This window comes from Eubalaena glacialis, chromosome 8 (assembly GCF_028564815.1).
Source record: "Eubalaena glacialis isolate mEubGla1 chromosome 8, mEubGla1.1.hap2.+ XY, whole genome shotgun sequence".
In the NCBI taxonomy this organism is placed as follows: Eukaryota; Metazoa; Chordata; class Mammalia; order Artiodactyla; family Balaenidae; genus Eubalaena; species Eubalaena glacialis.
The window spans coordinates 73,432,188-73,454,376 of record NC_083723.1 but is presented as its reverse complement, the minus strand read 5'-3'; the positions used below and the strand labels follow the sequence as shown (position 1 = coordinate 73,454,376).

General features: G+C 40.3%; 1 protein-coding gene across 1 annotated transcript in view; it reads left to right on the top strand.

Annotated features, from left to right (window-relative positions):
- The first annotated feature begins 3,898 nt into the window (after positions 1-3,898).
- Positions 3,899-22,189, top strand: part of CDK14 (cyclin dependent kinase 14) — a 595,554-nt gene continuing 577,263 nt past the window's right edge. Inside the window, exon 1 of the mRNA XM_061198583.1 lies at positions 3,899-3,993. The gene's annotated coding sequence lies outside the window, so the exon portion shown is untranslated. The remainder of the gene's footprint in view (positions 3,994-22,189) is intronic.

Genomic DNA, 22,189 nt, shown 5'->3' with positions numbered 1-22,189 from the left:
ATCTGTATATCTTCTCTGGCAAGGTGTCTGTTAAATTCTTCGGCCCATTTTTTAACTGGGTTGTTTGTTTTCTTATTGTTGTATTTTAAGAATTCTTTGTATATTTTGTATAACAGTTCTTTATCAGATGTGTCTTTCGTAAATATTTTCTCTCGTCTGTGGCTTGTTTCTCATTATCTTGACATCATTTTTCACAGAGCAAATGTTTTTAATTTTAAGGAAATCCAGTATTAATTATTTCTTTAATGGATTGTGCCTTTTGTGTATCAAAAAAGTCACCTAGGTTTTCTCCTATGTTATCTTATAGGAGTTTATAATTTTGCATTTTATGTTTAGGTCTATGATCCATTTTGAATTAATTTTTGTAAAGGGCCTAAAGTCTGTGTCTTGATTCATTTTTTGTGTGTGGATGTCTAGTTGTTCCAGCACCATTTGTCGAAGTGACTGTCTTTGCTCCATTGTATTGTCTTTGCTTCTTTGTCAAAGATCAGTTGACTATATTTATGTGGGTCTATTTCTGGACTGTCTATTCTGTTCCGCTGATCTATTTGTCTATTCTTTTGCCAATTTCACACAGTCTTAATTACTGTAGCTTTATTGTAGTAAGTTTTGAAATCTGTAGTATTAGTCCTCCAACTTTGTTCTTCAATACTGTGTTGGCTATTCTGTATCTTTTCCCCCTGCATATAAACTTTAGAATCTGTTTGCCAATATCCACAAATGAACTTGTTGGGATTTTGATTGGGATTGCAATGAATCTATAAATCAAGTTGGGAAGAACTGACATCTTGATGATACTGTCTCTTCCTATTCAGGAGCACAGGATACCTCTCCATTTATTTGATTTCATTCATTAGAGTTTGGGAGTTTTTCTCCTATAGCTCTTATACATATTTTGTTAGATTTATACCTAAGTATTTCATTTTGGGGGTGCTAATGTAAATGATGATGTGGTTTTTATTTAAAATCCACTGTTCATCACTGGTCCTCAATATAATTTTTAACAGCAGCATGGTGATTGATCATATGGCTCTTTGGTAAGCTAAGTAACTAACCTCTTTCTCTTAAAAAATATTTAGATTTTTTTCCTGTTTTCTGATATTTTAAATATCAATGAGATAATGAACAACCCTACACCCACACACACACACACACACACACACACACACACATCTTTAAGGGTTCCTAAGATAATTTCCTAATAATAAATTCCTTAAAGTGGAATTTCTGGGTCAAAAAGACACATATGTTAAAGGTTTTTGACACATGTGGCCAAATTGGGCTTGAGAAGTGTTATACAACTTTAAATTCCAATTGACAGTGTATGAGAGTGCCTCTTTGCTTACATCCTCAGCAATTCTGGGTATTATAGTGTTTAGATTCTCTTTTGGAAGAGGTATTTTTGATTTAAAAATTATCTTGTTTTGGACTTCCCTGGTGGTGCAGTGGTTAAGAATCCGCCTGCCAACGCAGGAGACATGGGTTCGAGCCCTGGTCCCGGAAGATCCCACATGCCACGGAGCAACTAAGCCCGTGAGCCACAACTACTGAGCCGTGTGCCACAACTACTGAAGCCCGTGTGCCTAGAGCCCATGCTCCACAACAAGAGAAGCCACCACAATGAGGAGCCTGTGCACCGCAACAAAGAGTAGCCCCCACCCGACACAACTAGAGAAAGCCCGTGCGCAGCAACGAAGACCCAATGCAGCCAAAAATAAATAAATAAATTTATTAAAAAAGAAAAATTATCTTGTTTTAGTTTGTAATTATATGATCACTGGAGAGATGAGTAAATCTCTCTATTGAGGATACCAATAATTTGCCATATGCTGCTTGTATTTTCCCCACTTTGGTATTTTAACAGGTGCTGAGCTCACCTGTGAGTACAACAAAGTGGCATGGAGATGTGAAAATGTCAGTAGTGACAAAAACAATAGGTGTGTGTGCGTGTGTATGTGTGAATGCACGTTTGTGTAGCCAAATGATTTATGCTTCAAAGAAGTGGTTAATGGACAATGGTATAAGAATTCTTTTTTACACTTCAGAAAGTTAAACATAGTCCAGAATAGGAAAATCTACAGAGACAGAGAGTAAATTAGTGGTTGCCAGAGGCTAGGGGAAGGGGAGAATGGGGAATGACTGGTAGTGGGTAAAGGGTTTCTTTCTGGCACGATGAAAATGTTCTGGAATTAGACAGTGGTAATGATTGCACAACTTTGTGAATGTACTATAAACCACTAAATTGTACACTTTAAACGTGTGAATTTTATGCTATGTGAATTACATCTCAATAAACCCATTATTTTAGAAAGTCAATGTGCTTATTTTTCAAATACCCACTTGAAATTTTGATTTTAATAAAAATGACAATGTGTTTTAAATCATTTTCCCAAGGCAAAAGAAAGAGCAGAGGCATCTAGGCTTACTGATCCAAGGTTAATTCAAGGGTAATGGGTACAGGGTTTCTATTTGCAGTGGTGAAATTTTTCTAGAATTAGATGTTGATGATGGTTGCATAGCCTTGTGTATATACTAAAACCCAGTAAAGTGTACACTTTAAAATGGTGGATTTTGTGGTATGTGAATTGTATCTCAAATTTTTAAAAGTTTATTTAAAAAGTTGGCACAGTGCTGCTATATGACCCAGCCATTCCACTCTTAGATGTATACTCACAAAAACTTGCACACGAAGGTTCACAGCAGTATTATTCAAAACAGCCTTAAAATGAAAACAACCCAAATGTCTATCGCTTGATGAAAGAATTAATAAAATGTGGTATTTCCACACAATGAAATATTACTCAGCAACAAAGAGAAATGAAACACAGATACATCCTGCAACAGAATGAACCTTGAAAACATTATGTAAGTGAAAGAAGCCAGTCACAAAAGACCACATATTGTATGATTCCATCTGTGTGAAATGTCCAGAATAGGCAAATTTATAGAGGTAAGAGAGTAAAGTAATGGTCGTCCTGGGGGGAAGGGGGGGAAATGGGGAGTGACTGCTAATAGGTAAGGGCTCCTTTAGGGGTGATGAAAATGTTCTGGAATTAAATGGTGGTAGTCGTTGTACAATCTTGTGAATATACTAGAAACCATTGGACTGTACACTCTAAATGGGTGAATTATGTGGTATGTGAGAGTGGTATCTCAATAAAACTGTTTAAAGAAAGAAAAAATGCTAACAAATAGCAAAATTTTGAGACAAATGTTGAAGAAAGACAGATGGTAGAAAGTCTCTGCTAATACGATGTTAAAAAACCAAAGAAACAAAACACAAAGAATCCCTTTTTCCTTTCTCAGCCTTCTTTATGAATTATAGACAGCATTTACCAATATCTTGAATCTATAATGACTCCTTTAACCCTTTTCTCCCTTCTTCTTCCACTGTTCACATTACAAATGTCCTGCTTATTCACAGAGTTTATGAAATCCACGTGCATTTTTGTTGCCAACGTTATGCTGTAATATGTTAAAATTAAGAGTTTAATACCATCTTCAAATTTTTACTTTTACCGTTCACTCTTTTTTTAAACAGAAATACTAAATAAATGTGTTGCTATTACACATTCATGCTGGACAGTCACCACAGTGATCAAGTCTGCCAGAAGAAGAGCATTTACTGCAAGGCTCTGGTTCTTGTTATTATTCAACTCTCTCTACATGAAAATTAGGTCTCCCTAGTAACTAGGTTGTTTTAGCCATTGTTTTGACTTTTAACAGCCTTGGGAGTGAAATCATGTCGAATGTTTTAAATTATAGAACTTCCGAATTCATTCAACAAATTTTTTTGAGAACCTGTTATTGACCAGACACCATTTATTTATAATGAACATTAAAGAACACTAGTTGGTTAATCGAGTATGATTTTTTTCTTACAGATACTGGTAAGAACACTTCAAAGACGTGAATGGGATTAATTCAGGGCTGTTTCTCCTGACAGATAAGCCAGTCTACCTGCTGTTGAATGATGTGCAAAAAAGAAATTAGGTAAGAAGAAAGTTATTTGAATAAATTTTTTTTTTGCATTTGTAGAGTGCTTTTGTTTTTCAGGTATTTTTTAATGAACAAAAAAATCTTTTTATATCCTCACAAGAACCTTAGGAGTGGGGCTGGGCAGCACTTTCCACATGATTCTTCTGTGGATGAGGACATGGAAATTAGTGAGGTTGTGTGATGAGCTTGCTTGGATATGCACAGGAATCCAGAAAGTCTGACTCTTACTATTTTATTTCAACTTGACCTCTAGAAGTAAGAACGACTGATGACCAAACCTCTCTAACATTTTCTAAACTGTTTATTTTATTCAAACTTGATTCTAATCTAAAGTTTCCTTTAAAGAGAAAAGAGCCCCACCTAGCTATTTGCTCAGTGGGATCTGGTATTCCATCTAATCTCCTTATGTTAGTGTATAAATTGACCAAGGTTAAAGAGGAAAAAAATCTTTCCTCAATGTTTGGGGATGGTGGAGTAGGCCAATTTATCTTCAAGGTATAAAAAGGTAAGGTGTACCTCTGCTTTTTGGTGAGAAAAGTTCAGAAGTGGCTGTGTTTTGTTAATGAAAACTTCACAATACTTATCTTTGGCTAGAGATTAAACATGGAAAAATCCACCCATTCATAATCATAGTTTTTGTAAAATTATACATAGTAAAAACAAATGGATCATAGTCTTCATCTATTGCAGAAATATTACAACTTTAATATTGCCCAAATGTGTATAAGTGCTATATTTCGAGTCATTGCATAATAATAATTTCTCACTTTTACCAAGCGCTAATTGTGTACTGTGTAGGAAAAACCTACACTTCTCCTGCATATCTGTTTTGCTCTCACACTACTGCCACACTCACACGCTTCTGACACCAGACGTGTGGGTTTTTTTCCCACACCAAGCAACTGAGACACCAGCTAGGTGTCCTACAGTGTAACTCAATTCTGACACTACCTGGAGATGGCATCAGATGCCACAGGATAAGGACTCAGTCCTACAAGACTGCCCCCCTCCCCACCACTTTAGATGCCAATCTCAAGTAGTAGGTCCCCAGGTTACCCACAACTTGTGTTCAACTTGGCTACAAATCAGATTCCTGTGACCTCCTTAGATTTGATTATTTGCTCGAATAGCTCACAGAACTCAGGGAAACACTTACGTTTACCAGTTTATTAAAGGGTATGATAAAAGATACAGATGAACATCCAGATGGAAGAGATATGAAGGGCAAAGCATGTGGGAAGGGGAATGGAGCTTCCGTGCCCTCTCCCAATGCTCCACTCTCCCAGCACCTCCACGTATTCAACAACTTAGAATAGAAGCTCTCTAGAACCTCATATTTTGGGATTTTTATGGAGGCTCCATCATGTAGGCATGATGGACCATTAATTCCATTTCCAGCCCTTCTCCCCTCTCTAGAGAATGGGAGGTGAGCTGAAAATTCCAAGCTTCTAATCATGGCTTGGTCTTTCTGGTGACCAGGCCCCATCCAAGAGCCCACCAAGAGTCACCTTATTAGGGGCTTCCCTGGTGGTGCAGTGGTTAAGAATCCTCCTGCCAACGCTGGAGACACGGGTTCGAGCCCTGGTTCGGCAAGATCTCACATGCCGCAGAGCAACTAAGCCTGTGCACCACAACTACTGAGCCTGCGTGCCACAACTACTGAAGCCCGTGCACCTAGAGCCCATGCTCCGCAACAAGAGAAGCCACCACAATGAGAAGCCCATGCACTGCAACAAAGAGTAGCCCCCCGCTCGCCGCAACTAGAGAAAGGCCCGCGCGCAGCAATGAAGACCCAATGCAGCCAAAAATAAATAAATAAATTTATTTTTAAAAAAATTCAGAGTTGTTTAAAAAAAAAAAAAGAGTCACCTTCTTAGAACAAAGGATATTGCTATCACCCAGGAAATTCCAAAGGATTTAGGAGATCGGTGTCAGGAACTGGGGTCAAAGACCAAATTTTAGAACAAAAGATGCTCCTATGCTCTTATCACTTAGGAAATTACAAGTGTTTTAGGAGCTCTGTACCATGAACTAGGGGTAGAGACCAATATATGTATATTTTCTATTATATCTCACATGTACGAAGACCTACTGTAAGTGGTGCAGGAGGTGGGAGGACTGAAGGAAAGAACATTAATTCTCCTGGCTTCTTCCTTGCCTGACCATGGGTTGGCAGCAGGGCAGCTTTTATGGGTGTGTGACCTCTGCAGTCAATAGGGCCCCATACTCAGAGGGGTCCTGCATTTGATTTAATGCTTTGCTGACACCATTTTGAAATTCTTAATTTTATCTTTGAATGTGTGTTTTGTTAGTAAAGTCTGATTACTAAAGAGGAGATACACATGATACACGTATGCCATTTCTGATTGCACCATTTGCATACAGCATTTCCAGTGCTCTACGGGCATAGCATTCCTGTGCATCCATGACACTTGGGAGTTCATTGAGACTCAGAGCAAGGTCAAGGTAAACCTCTGTGACTGATTAAGCCCGAAATGCCTCTCCTTCCACTTGAACCAAAACAAACAAACAAACAAACAAACAAAAGGCTGTGGCATGCTAAGAAACCCAACTAACCAAGGAACTCTATCATATCCTTTCTTACTCATGTTACTTCCCTATATTAGCCAACCACTTACACTAAAAATGATGCCACAGAAGGAAAGGGAAGACAGGACAATCTATAGTTCCTTTTCCTTTCAGCCCCTCTTTACTCATTAGTAAGCCAAAGGCAGACAGTGTTGGTACAATGTGTGTGTATAAAGAAGTTAAATGGAATAGTTGAGTTAGTTTTGAGGGGTGTTTCCACTGTTCCATCAAGAAAAAAAATGCACATGTTATGTATGAACTTTGAAATATGAATTGGATAATTTTGGTGATTCTGCATACAAGTTAAATGCTCTTATATTGCATTTAAAACTGACATTGCACAATGTAAGTGGTAAAGTGTGTGCTGATAATTTAAACTTTTAATTTTTTTCTTTATTTTAAATGGTGTTAAATAGAAAAAATTTAAAACATGACCAGTCAAGTGAGAGGGAAAGAAAGACTGTGAAAGAAAAGCTAAAGTTTTATATTTCAGGACCTTTAATTACATTTTTTTCTTGATTTTTCAGTTTGCACTGAGCTTCACAAATTTATGTACTTGGTTAACGGTGTCTGCGTTCCTCCACCCAAGGCAGCAATTCCTGATGGTGGCCCTTTTCTACAGCTACAGGTCTCCCTGGGTGCCCAGAGCTGGTCCCTCTCCCTTGCTCCTTCAAGCCTGCGGCTGGCAGCACCTGCCACTCTTGCCAGTCCTGTGCGGGTGAGGGGGAAGGGGTATGGAGGGGAAAGAGGGAGATATCGCCTTCCCTTGTTTTCCTTTAACCTCTGCCCACACCTTTGTAAATCACTTTCATCAGTCCCTCTTTTACACGCCTCCGTTTTCATGTATTTTACTATAGACAATTTCAAACACAGACAAATATAGAGAAACTAGTATAATAGATGCCCACATAGCCATTATCCGGGTTCAGCGATACTTCTTTCACTCCTTTGGAGTGTGCCATCTGTTTCTTGCTGGGATCCTGACTGATATAGGGCCTTCCTATGCATTTGGACTACTATTCAGTCATTACACCCCTCTCTTCAACAGGGACAGCAACTCTTCAGATTATTTCTGAAAAGAACCAAATTGACATTATCCCACAGATTAAACTGGAGGAAGTGGCTTTAGACATATTTCCTGCCTGTTCAGTGAAACTTGGTTCCCTAACTCCCTCCCGGGCATCCTAGCTCATCTTAAACCAGGCTTTGTTTTGTACACAAAGCTGCAAAGAGAGGGCATACTTGGTACCATTCAAAATATGTGAATCACATTAATCAACAGTATTTATTCCCATAGATTAATAAATGCTTTGTCCTTTCACTCATGAGAGAAAAGGAAACACTTGGAAAGAATTTTTTCTTTGTGAGGCGGTCCTCTTTGTGAGAGGATTGATTACATGGTCATAGATCAGCAGTATATTTATCTTCCACAACTTCAGGAAAATAATTTTGTCATTAATGAGATTTGCTAGTAAAACAGAAAGGTCATATCCACAAGGATAGAGTCATTTGGAATATGAGACCCTGGTCTCTTAACAAGAAAGAGAATCATTTCAATTTTAGTCTTTTTATTAGTAGACACAATAAAGGTAATATACTATTCTAGAAATAGGTATTTGGAATTAGACTCTTCTTCATCACGTCCCATCAGGTGTACCATAGGATTGTCTAAATCAATAGGAAGCTAGAAGGAAGGGGTGTGGAAAGAACTAATATTTATTGAATGCCTTCTTTGTGTTATAAGTGCTCTCAGGTTTATTATCAATTTAATCCTCATAGTAATCCTAGGAGGTTGATGTTATTATTCCTGTGTTATGGAGGAGGAAAGTGAGACTTAAGTAGTATAAGTTGCTCCAAGGCCCACAGCTACATAATAATTAAAATAGCCACTCTTTATGCATGGCTATGCTTGACTCTATGCAAAGCACTTTACATTGAAATTTATGAAATTTAACCCTATGTGGTAAATCGCTCTATGCCCATTATACAGATGAGGTGGGTTAAGCATCATGCCATGGTCACATCACTAATACTGGCGGAGTCAGAATTCTGAGTCAGTCCTGGTGGACTCAAATCCTTGCTAGTCTCACCACCTTCCGTTGGCTGCCAAAGAGATGGGTACACTGTTACAATTTCTCTTTCCATCTTGAACTTCTCTTCCTCTTTAACAATGTCCATTCAATCATTCTCGTTAGATCTTTCTCTTTGATAAAGGACACAAAAGCAAATGTGAGTAGACAGGTCCTTTGTCATCATATTTCATTGTGCAATCAGTCTCAACAGCTGGCCTGTTCTTTCCTTCATCATTTTCTTGTCTAACACAATTTTCTCCTTTCATTGTCTCCAGACATGTTCATTCAAGTACTCCTAAAATATTTTAAGAAGTAATACATTCCTCACCACATTTTTAAGTTGATGCCTAAAATTTTTATCATGTTAGGTTACAAATATATATATATATATATATATATATATATGTTCCAGTACATTATGAATAATGACATTTAAAAATAAACTGTCACATCTCTATTTGAATCTATCCAGTAGAATCTAAATATTATAGCAATTTGATGCCCCGTAATACTTTTAAAATACACATAAATAAGTTCTTCTTTGTTCGTTTTTCTTCTTGAAATTGTATTTCCATTCCATTTCCTAATATATATTTTATACTTTAAAGTATTTCATGAATAACATACTTCTATGCAACAGAAATACGGAAATAATTTAAAATTTCCTGTGATCATAAGGTTCTAAGTGTTAGAAAATTCTGCACAATTTCTCAAAACAGCATAGATATATTGCAAATACTGGATAATTATTAAACATAAAATGTAAAATTGTATTGGAATTGCAGCTCTTAATGAGATGAGTAAAGCCTTTCTCCCCATGTATCCGGGGATAAATATACAGGATTTAGTGTCAATGTTGAATGTATGATTTGGCAAATAGAGGTGCTGAGAAGCTCTTCACCTAAATAAGTAAATAGGAATGATGGAGTTTTTTTTTTTTTAATATTTATTTATTTATTTGGCTGTGCAGGGTCTTAGTTGTGGCATGCAGGATCTTCGTTGCTGTGTGCAGGATCTTTTTGTTTTTTAGTTGCGGGATGTGGGATCTGTAGTTGCAGCATGTGGGGTCCTTAGTTGCGGCATGCATGTGGGATCTAGTTCCCTGGCCAGGGATTGAATCTGGGCCCCCTGCATTGGGAGCGTGGAGTCTTAACCACTGGACCACCAGGGAAGTCCCTGATGGAGTTTTGTTATAGCAATGGGACTCAGTTCTTTGAATTCTTCTCAGTTATATACCAAAAATTACATGGTAATATATCATCAAGATTATTTTTAGTAATCTCTCATCTTGATGACTTAATTAGGTGTCCTTCCCCTTTTTAAAATAATTAATTAATTAATTAATTTTTGGCAGTGTTGGGTCTTTGTTGCTGTGCATGGGCTTTCTCTAGTTGCGGCGAGCAAGGGCTGCTCTTCATTGTGGTGGCTCCTCTTGCTGCGGAGCACGGGCTCTAGGTGTGTGGGCTTCAGTAGTTGTGACACACGGGCTCAGTACTTGTGGCTCGTGGGCTCTAGAACGCAGGCTCAGTAGTTGTGGTGCACGGGCTTAGTTGCTCCGCGGCATGTGGGATCTTCCCGGACCAGGGCTCGAACCCGTGTTCCCTGCATTGGCAGGTGGATTCTTAACCACTGCACCACCAGGGAAGTCCTAAATAGTACATTCTAATTGACCATATTTAGAATTAAATATAAAAGAGCCAAGAGTATTCTATAACCATGATTATAGATATAATCACTGACATTTGGAATCTGCTTGCTTGAGTAGACCAGATAATTAGAATATCATGTTAAATAAGCTGAGGTTCAAACCTATACAAGACTGAATGCTTTGCACAGGGAAAAATTTCCATGGCTGAGAACTGCATTCTTAACCTGGGCCAGGTATTTCAAAAACATGCTGTTTCGGTCATAAGGGAGCACAAGGAGGGGGTGGAATGGGCGGGGAGAGAAACATTACAGAAGACTTTGTGTAAACTCATCAGCACCGTTGGAAAAACAACACAAAACCACGATCAAGTCAGTAACATTATCTTTGGCCTATAAAGAACAGTACATTTTTTGGCCAACTATCATCCTCAATAATTTGTCTTGTTGTTACATAATATGTTTCCTTAAGAAAACTCAAAGAGCCCTACACAAGTTATGTCATTTGTCTTTATAACATGCTGAAGCCGAAAGCAGAAGGGAAGTTGTCTAGACAAGTGCTATCCAAAAGAAATATAACATGAGCCACATAAATAGTAATTAAAAATTTTCTAGTAGCTACATCTTTTTAAAAAAAGTAAAAAGAAATAGGTGAAATTAATTTGAATATTATATTTAACCCAATATATCTAAAATGTTATTTGTATCAACATATAATGAATGTAAAAAATTGGCCATGAGATCTATACCATTCTTTTGTTGGTACTAAGTCTTTGAAATCCGGTGTGCATTTAACATTTAGAGCACATCTCAGTTTGGACTGGTCACATTTCAAGGGCTCAGTAGCCACATAGCATCTCAATTCTAGAGAATATGGAAAGGCTGATGGTCACAGAATCCAAAGTCCAGGCTTTATTGCAAGCTAATATCAATATAATGTGAGTCAGAGTTTGTCGTTATCCTGCTCAAAATCCTCCTGACTTCTTATCACTCCCAAAACAACAGCTAAACTCTCACCTCTGAGGCTGAGCATGATGCAGCCCCACCTTCCTTACCAACTATCTGGCCTACCAATTTCCCCCTCACTCATTCTGCGCCCCCCCGTCCCCGCCCCCATCTCAGGATTGTGGCACTTCGCCTCCTTTAGCTTGGAATGCATCTTCTCCTGCCTCAGTCCCTGAATTCATTTAGGTTTTTGCCAAAACGTCATCTCAGGAAGGCCTGTGACCTAAAATAGCTCTCCTCTCTAGCCACTCTCCAGAGTGATTTCTTGGTATTCATTACACCAAACACTGAAAGTACACATGCATTTTTTAATTTGTTTACTATCTATCTCCTCCACTAGAAAGTAAGATCTATGAGGGCAGGAGCGTTGTCTTGTACACTGCTGGATCACCAACACCTGGAATAGTGCCTGGCACATGGCAGGTTTGTTGAATAGATGAGTGATAATGTTTTCTTTGGCAGATCATTTAGAGGGTATGGTGCAGTGTTTAAGAGGGTATGGTGCAGTGCCTGGCACACAGCAGGTTTGTTGAATAGATGAGTGGTAATGTTTTCTTTGGTAGATCATTTAGAGGGTATGGTGCAGTGTTTAAGAGTGTACAATCTGGAGTCAGACTCTTTGAGATCAAATTCCAGCCTGTCTGCTTACTGTCTCTATTCTTTTGAGTAACTGCTTAACTTCTTTAAACTTTAGGTGCTTCATCTGAAAAATGTGGTTGTCAACAATAGCATCTATTTTGTAGAGATGATGCTGTTTTGAGAATTAAATGAGATAAAGTAGGTAAAGTACCTAATTCAGTATCCCACCCATAAAAAGCACTCAAGAAAATTTCCTGTTATTATCTTTTAAACAGTGATTAAAATGAGTGCCTTGGCTCCCATGTATTCTTCAACCTGCCCCACTGCTTCACAGACACTGCTCTTGTCACGGTTACTAACAGTCCCTCCTCTTTGCCTCTCCAGTGTATGTGTTCCCTTTCGGCTCCTTGGATACTGTTGAACGTTCATTCTCCTCCCTGACTTCTGTAGTACACGGAACTTTCTACTGCCTCTCTGCCTACTCCCTTTTACTCCCCTTTGCTGACTGCTCTGCCCCTTCCCTTGTTTATATTAGTTCAGTCTCTGTCTTTGATGCTGGTTACTCTATGCCCACTCCCTGAACAATCTCACCCGCTCCCAGGACTTCAATTGTCATTTCTATGCTGCTGATTCCAAATCTCCATCACCAGCCTGGCTTCCTCTCCTGAGCGCCAGGCTGTATCTGCAATGGCCTTATAGCCATTCAGCTATTGAATATCCAATATTTAAATCATTCTACTCCATCCAAACCTGCTCCTCTTCTGGATTTCCTGTTTTAATAAACAGCTCCCCACTCACCCATTGTTCAAACCAGAAAATGCAGTATCAGTCTTGAGTCCTCCCTCTTCCATCCCACAATCCAGTCAATCTCAATCTGCGTACTTCTACCTACCCCTGTCGCCATACCTGAGTCCAGGCAAGCTTCCTGTCTAGATTCCAGGCTAGACTAGCTAAGCTTCCTTATAGACACCACTGTGTCCATTCTTTCCTTCCTCTACTTCTTCTCCACAAAGTAACAAGAGTAATCTTATTTTTATTTTTTATTTTTGGCTGCGTTGGGTCTTCGTTGCTGCACGTGGGCTTTTCTGTGGTTGCGGTGAGCAGGGGCTACTCTTCGTTGTGGTGCGCAGGCTTCTCCTTGCGGTGGCTTCTCTTGTTGTGGAGCACGGGCTCTAGGCGCACGGGCTTCAGTAGTTGTGGCACACGGGCTCAGTAGTTGTGGCTCGTGGGCTCAGCACAGCCTCAGTAGTTGTGGTGCATGGGCATGTGGGATCTTCCCAGACCAGGGCTCGAACCCATGTCCCCTGCATTGGCAGGCGAATTCTTAACCACTGCGCCACCAGGGAAGCCCCAAGAGTAATCTTAATAAAATGCAAATCTGATCTCACTGTCATGCTCAGAGCCTCATTGCTTAGAGCTCCAAGGTGATGGGTAGCTCCCTATTGCCTTTAAGATAAAGTCAAATCTGGGGGGAAATTTAATTATATATGTTTGAGAAGTTATACTGGCAGGCTTGTTACAAACAAACAAAACAGAATTCCTCCAACATACCCTCTCCTACAGCACTGTTCACTATTTCTTGTGCTTCAGCTTCCCCTGGGGCAACCGCTATCAACTATTTTACCTGATTCTTTTGGGATTATCTCCATATCGCTAAAGAACATGTTTACATTGCTACTTTAAAACAACTTCAGTGACTTCCACTCTAGAAGATGAAGATTTAGCTTATTTTCACTAAACCCTATGATACCCACCACATACATGAACACTTTTTATTCCTCATCTTCTCAACATGGCCATGACTTAACTATGTTGCCTTCAGTAGTTACACTGATATGACTTTGTAAATGTTATTCACATCTGAGCCAAAGAATACTATGCTACAAATACTTTTCCTTTACAACTTTTTTTTTTGAGTTAATAACTTTTCCCCGCTGTAACTTGGTTTTTGTAATAAAGAGGCTTAACTCCATTTTCGATGTTTGACTATTGGAAGCTTTCAATCTCCATCCCTCTTCCCTATCTTCCCACATCTGGGCAGCCAAGATGAGAAGACTTGTGTAGGCCTTTACCTCTAAGAGCTGATGGGAATTTCAAATAGGGCAGACTTTAGCCCATGTTAGGGTAATTCCCCACCATGCTGGCTCCACCTTTTAACCACAGTGAAAGCCCCAAACCACCCCTCATCCTTTGTCATTTTCTCATCAAACTCCTGCATGAGCCCTTTCCCTGCTGGGAACCCCTAGCTTAGTATTAGTACTAAGTATACTTTATTTATAGTCATGGGTGGGTGCATTGTGTCATATGTCTGGACATCCAAATAAATTCCTAAGTGGGAGATCATGCTCACCTCTGGGCAGACTGATCTATGTATTGATGTATACTTATCATCAATACATTCCCAAATTGCCCCACCCCCAGTTTTAAGAAATCTTCCTTCAACATTCTTTAAATGCCAGTCATTCTATCCATGTCATTTTCTTGGTGATCTTTCTCCAGGGCCTCTGCCCTGCTCCAGTCCAGCAGATTGGTTGATCTTTAGGCTTCCTTTGGAGCTGTGGTCTTAGATTTTCCCTTCACCATCACCCTGACTTTCTCATGTATCAGAATCCCATTCCCTGGATTCCATTTTCTCTTTTCTTATTGTAGTTAAATAAATTCTCTCATAGCTCCCTGAGAAATGGACCTGTCAGACAGTGCTTTTGACCTTTCACGTCTGAAAAAAATCTATATTCTGCCCTCCCACTTAATTAATAATTTGGCTGGGGAACTCTACATTAGAAATCATTTCCTTCTACTATTTTCTAGCATCCAGTGCAGCTGTTGAGAAGTCTGAAGCCATTCTGATACCTGATTCTTTTTAGAATCCTGTTTTTCTTTCCTGAAAGTTTCTAGAATATTCTCTTTGTCCACAGGGTTTGCAATTTCATAATGATGTGTCTCAATGTAGGTTTACTTTCATCTATTGTCTTGGGAGCTCAATAGGCTCTTTTAATTTGGAAAGTCATGTCCTTTCATTGTAGGAAATTTTCTTGAATTGGTTCTTTGATAGTTTTCCCCCTCCATTTTCTCTGTTCTTTCTTTCCAGAACTCCCTTTATTCAGATATTGCACTTCCTGGACTAGTCTGTACCTTTTTCAACTTTTATCTTTTCTTCTCTTTCTATCTTTTTGTTTTACTTCCTGGGAGATTTCCTCAACTTTATATTTTAAACATTCACTGGAAGTTTTCTTTTATACTGTGATATTTTTATTATCCAAGAGTTCATTTTTGCCCTCTGGCTGCTACTTTTTTTTTTTTTTTTTTTCAATTTATTTATTATTTTATTTTTGGCTGTGTTGGGTCTTCGTTTCTGTGCGAGGGCTTTCTCTAGTTGTGGCAAGCGGGGGCCACTCTTCATCGCGATGCGCGGGCCTCTCACTATCGTGCCCTCTCTTGTTGCGGAGCACAGGCTCCAGACGCGCAGGCTCAGTAGTTGTGGCTCATGGGCCTAGTTGCTCCGCGGCATGTGAGATCTTCCCAGACCAGGGCTCGAACCCGTGTCCCCTGCATTGGCAGGCAGATTCTCAACCACTGCACCACCAGGGAAGCCCTGGCTGCTATTTTTAAAAACACTAATACCATCTGGTTCTTGTTCGATGACTGCAATATCTTATAATATTTCACTATTTTTGAATCTTTGAAGATATTAATAGTAGGTTATTTTTTTCCTCCTGCATAGTCTTTATTTCTTCTTTGTTGCTTTTCTATGTTTGTTTTGGCCTCTGTCTTTCTTATTAGAATATTCCATCAACTGTCTATAGAGATCCTTGACTGTCTGCCCATATCTAGAAGAGAGGCACTAGAAAGCTTTGGGCAAGCTCAGTTTACATGGTTGGCTTGTCAACTGTGGGTTTCACTGTAGGGCAATCTGTTGGTCAGAAGTATGGGAAGAAAGTGAAGAAAGAAGGTTAGGTGTCTTGACAGTCAGTTATAAACTTTCAGTAGGTTGCCTCCCAGCCTTGCCAACTGCTGGCTTAGGATTCAGCTTTCTTGGGACTGACAGGTGAGTTACTACTCAACCATAATTTTTCCAGCTTCCAAAGTTGTGTTGGTGCTGTTTCTTCTTTTATTATCTATGTGCTTGGGGACTTATACTTTAAAACAAATCCATTCATTATTGTTTTAGTGGGTTTTCAGGAGGAACAGAAACTCCTATGAGTGTTGTCTGACATTTCTAATAGGAATTAAAGTGTACAGAGTCTTTAATACTTTTTAAAAAATTCATTCTTTATTGTTTTAGTGGGTTTTCAGGAGGAACAGAAACTCCCATGAGTGTTGTCTGACATTTCTAATAGGAATTAAAGCGTACAGAGTCTTTACTGTATGATTATTAAAGTGTCTACCTTTTGGCCCTTGTCGAATTCACCAGCCTTATCTCATGTCCATTCTATACTCAGACTACCTTTTCAGTTTCTTGAGTGCACCACATTCTGCCTTTGCCATCTGGCCCCCACAAGTGCTGATACCTCTGCCAGGAGCTCCTGTTTGCCCCCCGACTGCCTCTATGGATCTTTCAGGTCTCAGTTTAGGTGTGATTGCTCAGAGTGGATGTCTCTGACCCTCAGATTAGGGTGAAATCTCCCTTCTGTGGGGTATCCATACCACTCAGTCCTTCCCCTATTTTAAAATGGGTCACCTTTTATTTTTCCTCACTAGTCTGTAAGCTCTGTGGAGGTAGGGGTTGTGACCATGCTCCACTTCTTTCACTGCAGTATATCCAGCCATTAGCAGAGTGCCGAGGACATAGTAGGTGCTCAATGTGCATTTGATGAATAAACAAATGAAGACAAGTGAAAGGACTTGCTTATGATAAGAAAACAGAGATAGTACTGGAAACTGATTCAGTCAATCCTTTCTGTTCAACTGTATCGGCCTATCCCTGTTTTCTTGGTTTGCAATTAGAAGAATTCAAAATAGTCTTGATTAGGAAAAGGAGGTAATGATCTCTTAAATTTGTAGGTGGGTCGTACCAGGATAATTGTCTATCTCTGGTTTTATAAGTTAGGAAGCAGAGGATTAGTGATATTATACAACGCATGAGAGAAGGTTCTAGAACTGAGAATTAGTATCTTCTGGCTCCTAATACTGTTTTCTTTTTTACTGTTTGAAACACATCTAGGATGTTACATCTCCAACCTTATTGTCTTTTATGCTTCACGGGTATTGCTGTGTTGTTCTCTATATCTGACATTCATCAAGTAACTACCATCATGTTGCTATTTAAGGGACTAAATCAGCGATTCTCACTTGGTGGGGGTTGTACAAGAATCACCTTGGAGGCTTTTCCAATCCATATGTGCCCCTTCCTCCTCCTGCCCCTCCAGTCGCTGCCTAAGGTGTTCTATAGTGGTTCTTTGAAAATGCTACCCAAGTGCTGTAGACTGAATATTTGTGTCTCCTCCCTGCTCCCGCCACCCAAAATTCATACATTGAAAACTAATTCCCAGTGTGACAGTATTTGAAGGGTCTTTGAGAGATGATTTGGTTATGAGAGTGAAGCTGTCATGAATGGGATTAGTGTCCTTATAAAAGAGGCCCTGAAGAGCTCCCTCACCCCTTTTGCCATGCCATGTGAGAACACAGTGAGAAGTTGGCAATCTCCAACCGAGAAGAGGGTTCTCACCAGAACTCAGCCATGCTGGCACCCTGATCTTGGCCTTGCAGCCTCCAGAACTGTGGGAAATTAATTTTTGTTGTTTATAAGCCACCCAGTCTATGGTATTTTGTTATAGCAGCCCGAACAGACTAAGACACCTACTAATTTTGATATGACTCATCTTCATAGGTGAGGAATACTGGATTAAATATTAGTTATGAGCAAAAATGCATTAATCCATTTATGACACATGCTACAGTGGTTCAAGTGATAGTTTTAGAATGTTTAGTTCATTTACAAACACCAATTAGAGTAGGAAGGAGCCTCTTTTTCAAAGTCAATTGTACATCTTTTTAAAAATTTTTATTTATTTTATTTTTGGCTGCATTGGGTCTTTGTTGCTGCACTCGGGCTTTTCTCTGGTTGCGGTGAGCGGGGGCTACTCTTCGTTGTGTTGCGCAGGCTTCTCCTTGCGGTGGCTTCTCTTGTTGCAGAGCATGGGCTCTAGGGCACGCCGGCTTCAGTAGTTGTGGCACGTGGGCTCAGTAGTTGTGGCTCACAGGTTCTAGAGCGCAGGTTCAGTAGTTGTGGTGCACGGGCTTAGTTGCTCCGCGGCATGTGGGATCTTCCCGGACCAGGGCTCGAACCCATGTCCCCTGCATTGGCAGGTGGATTCTTAACCACTGCACCACGGGGGAAGCCCCAATTGTACGTCTTTTAATACCACACTTCTAATTTCTTCCCATAATGTTAAAAAAAGGCAAATTACAGTGCTAGAGTTTAGGAGTTTTGACCCATCCATAAACTTGTTTGAGTTTGGCCAGTTCCTTGCACTCTCTCTGCTTCAAAATAGTTCCTTTCTATACAATAAGGACAATCACAATTATACCCAAAATATATCAAAAGAAAAAGAAAATGCCATACATCGTGCTACAAAAAAGCTTTATTAAAGAAAAGATTTTGGTAACCAAAGTGTGTCTCAGTATAAAACTGGAACCTCTTGGGGATAGTCTCTTGGCATGTCTATGCCCATTTCCTTTGTGTAACATAGTGATAATGATAATGTCTCTTGGAGTAGTATGGGTTAAAATAAGATGAGATCATCAATTTGCAGCCCATTATAAAGCCACAAATTATTCTAGTTACATTTAAAAATTATCAATAGTAAGCCATTTTAGCTAGGGAACATGATACATCCAACGACACCATCAATATACTTATCCTATGGATACTTTTTCTGGCTTGTAAGCACTTGATTAGAATAGGCATGTGGGCACGGAGCAACTAAGCCCGTGCGCCACAACTCCTGAAGCCCACGTGCCTAGAGCCTGTGCTCCGCAACAAGAGAAGCCACCGCAATGAGAAGCCCATGCACCACAATGAAGAGTAGCCCCCACTCGCCACAACTAGAGAAAGCCCACGGGCAGCAATGAAGACCCAATGCAGCCACAAAAAAAATAAAAAATAATTTAAAAAAATAGGCATGTGGGGCTTCCCTGGTGGCGCAGTGGTTGAGAATCCACCTGCCAATGCAGGGGACACGGGTTCCATACCTAGTCCGGGAAGATCCCACATGCCACGGAGCAACTAAGCTGTGTGCCACAACTACTGAGCCTGCACTCTAGAGCCCACGAGCCACAACTACTGAGCCCGCGTGCTGCAACTACTGAAGCCCACGTGCCTAGAGCCCGTGCTCCACAACAAGAGAAGCCACCGCAATGAGAAGCCTGTGCACTGCAACGAAGAGTAGCCCCTACTCACCGCAACCAGAGAAAAGCCCGCATGGAGCAACGAAGACCCAATGCAGCCAAAAATAAAAAAAAAAAAAAAAAGAATAGGCATGTGAATGCAGATGAATTGTCAAGGGCATTGGGAAGAAAGACTAGGATGTTTTTGATAGAAAAGCTACATTTCTGAATTTAATTGCTCCTAACAGGACTTCTCTAGACTGACCAAAAGTATTAGCTTCTGACCACTTTTGCATCCATGTCCACGGTTCAATTACAGGACTGGCCTCTGAATTTTAATTCTGCTGGGTGCAACATGATGCATTGAAATTGATGACAATCATAAATGAGGACCCTTTAGTAATGACACATCTCTCCACACACACAAATAACACCAAAGGGATAATTGAGTGAATTGTATGTTAGTTTGAAATGGTAGTAGATGTTTTCTCATATAAAATTCTATTTACAAATTATACAAAATGAAAAACAGGAAGGAGAGGCCATTGTAATATTTAAGTATGATTTAGTAGGAGAGGGGAATTTACCAGTATTTCAATGCACACTTTGACCTTGGTAGTTTATTTTCTTCAAGACTATTCTGAGCTAATTTATACTTGACACCATTTGGATGGGTTTGCAACTTCTTTGTTCTTCCTACAGTAATTTGCAAGTAGGTCAATTTACTTACATCCCTAGGCCTCTTGAAATATATGATGAAAAAATATAGAATTATCTACAAAACAATCAGGTCTTATTCCTGAACAAGACTGGAGATTTGCGTCAGCAGTGAGTGATTTCTGTAAAAGTGAAAAGGATTTGAATTATGAGTGACTAGGCAACAGATGGCTGATAGAACAGGGGGGAAAGAAGTGGGAGAGCCTCCATTTACCTGTGAGAATACACTGGTTTCTCCAATCTTCCATTTCCCTCCCCTTTTTGATTTTAAATTTCTCTTTGTCAAAACAACAACAACAACAACAACAAAAATAAACCCTTGGGCTTCCCTGGTGGCGCAGTGGTTGAGAATCTGCCTGCCAATGCAGGGGACACAGGTTCGAGCCCTGGTCTGGGAAGATCCCACATGCCGCGGAGCAACTAGGCCCGTGAGCCACAACTACTGAGCCTGCGTGTCTGGAGCTTGTGCTCTGCAACAAGAGAGGCCGCGACAGTGAGAGGCCCGTGCACCGCGATGAAGAGTGGCCCCCACTTGCCGCAACTAGAGAAAGCCCATGCACATAAACGAAGACCCAACTCAGCCAAAAATAAATAAATAAATAAATAAATTAAAAAAAAAAAAAAGAAACCCTTAAGACTGGACGTTATCCAACAGTTGGAACATAAAAGTTGGTGACAAGAGTTTTGAATTCCATGTACCAGTTTCACTGATGACTCACTGGAAACTTGGTATAGGTCACCTAACCTTGTGCTACTTCAGTTCCTGGATGTGTTCAAAAAAGGAGGATAATCTTTAATCCTAAAAATAATTAACTGGGGTGAGGATTGGAACCAAGATGGCAGAGTAGAAGGACGTGCTCTCACTCCCTCTTGCGAGAACACCAGAATCACAACTAGCTGCTCTACAATCATCGACAGGAAGACACTGGAACTCACCAAAAAAGATACCCCACATCCAAAGACAAAGGAGAAGCCACAATGAGATGGTAGGAGGGGCGCAATCACAGTAGAATCAAATCCCATAACTGCTGGGTGGGTACTCACAGACTGGAGAACACTTATACCACAGAAGTCCACCCACTGGAGTGAAGGTTCTGAGCCCCACGTCAGGCTTCCCAACCTGGGGGTCCGGCAAGGGGAGGAGGAATTCCTAGAGAATCAGACTTTGAAGGCTAGTGGGATTTCATTGCAGGACTTCGACAGGACTGGGGGAAACAGAGACTCCACTCTTGGAGGGCACACATAAAGTAGTGTGTGCATCGGGACCCAGGGGAAGAAGCAGTGACCCCAGGGGAGACTGAACCAGACCTACCTGCTAGTGTTGGAGGGTCTCCTGCAGAGGCGGGGTGGCTGTGGCTCACTGTGGGGACAAGGACACTGGCAGCAGAAGTTCTGGGAAGTACTCCTTGGCATGAGCCCTCCCAGAGTCTGCCATTAGCCCCACCAAAGAGCCCAGGTAGGCTCCAGTTTTGGGTTGCCTCAGGCCAAACAACCAACAGGGAGGGTACCCAGCCCCACCCATCAGCAGTCAAACGGATTAAAGTTTTACTGAGCTCTGCCCACGAGAGCAACAGCCAGCTCTACCCACCACCAGTCCCTCCCATCAGGAAACTTGCACAAGCCTCTTAGATAGACTCATCCACCAGAGGACAGACAGCAGAAGCAAGAAGAACTACAGTCCTGCAGCCTGTGGAACAAAAACCACATTCACAGAAAGATAGACAAGGTGAAAAGGCAGAGGGCTATGTACCAGATGAAGGAACAAGATAAAACCCCAGAAAAACAACTAAATGAAGTGGAGATAGGCAACCTTCCAGAAAAAGAATTCAGAATAATGATAGTGAAGATGATCCAGGACCTTGGAAAAAGAATGGAGGCAAAGATCGAGAGATGCAAGAAATGTTTAAAAAAGACTTAGAAGAATTAAAGAACAAACAAACAGAGATGAACAATACAATAACTGAAATGAAAACTACACTAGAAGGAATCAATAGCAGAATAACCGAGGCAGAAGAACAGATAAGTGACCTGGAAGACAGAAAGGTGGAATTCACTGCTGTGGAACAGAATAAAGAGAAAAGAATGAAAAGAAATGAAGACAGCCTAAGAGACCTCTGGAACAACATCAAACGCAACAACATTCGCATTATAGGGGTCCCAGAAGGAGAAGAGACAGAGAGAGGACCAGAGAAAATATTTGAAGAGATTATAATCGAAAACTTCCCTAACATGGGAAAGGAAATAGCCACCCAAGTCCA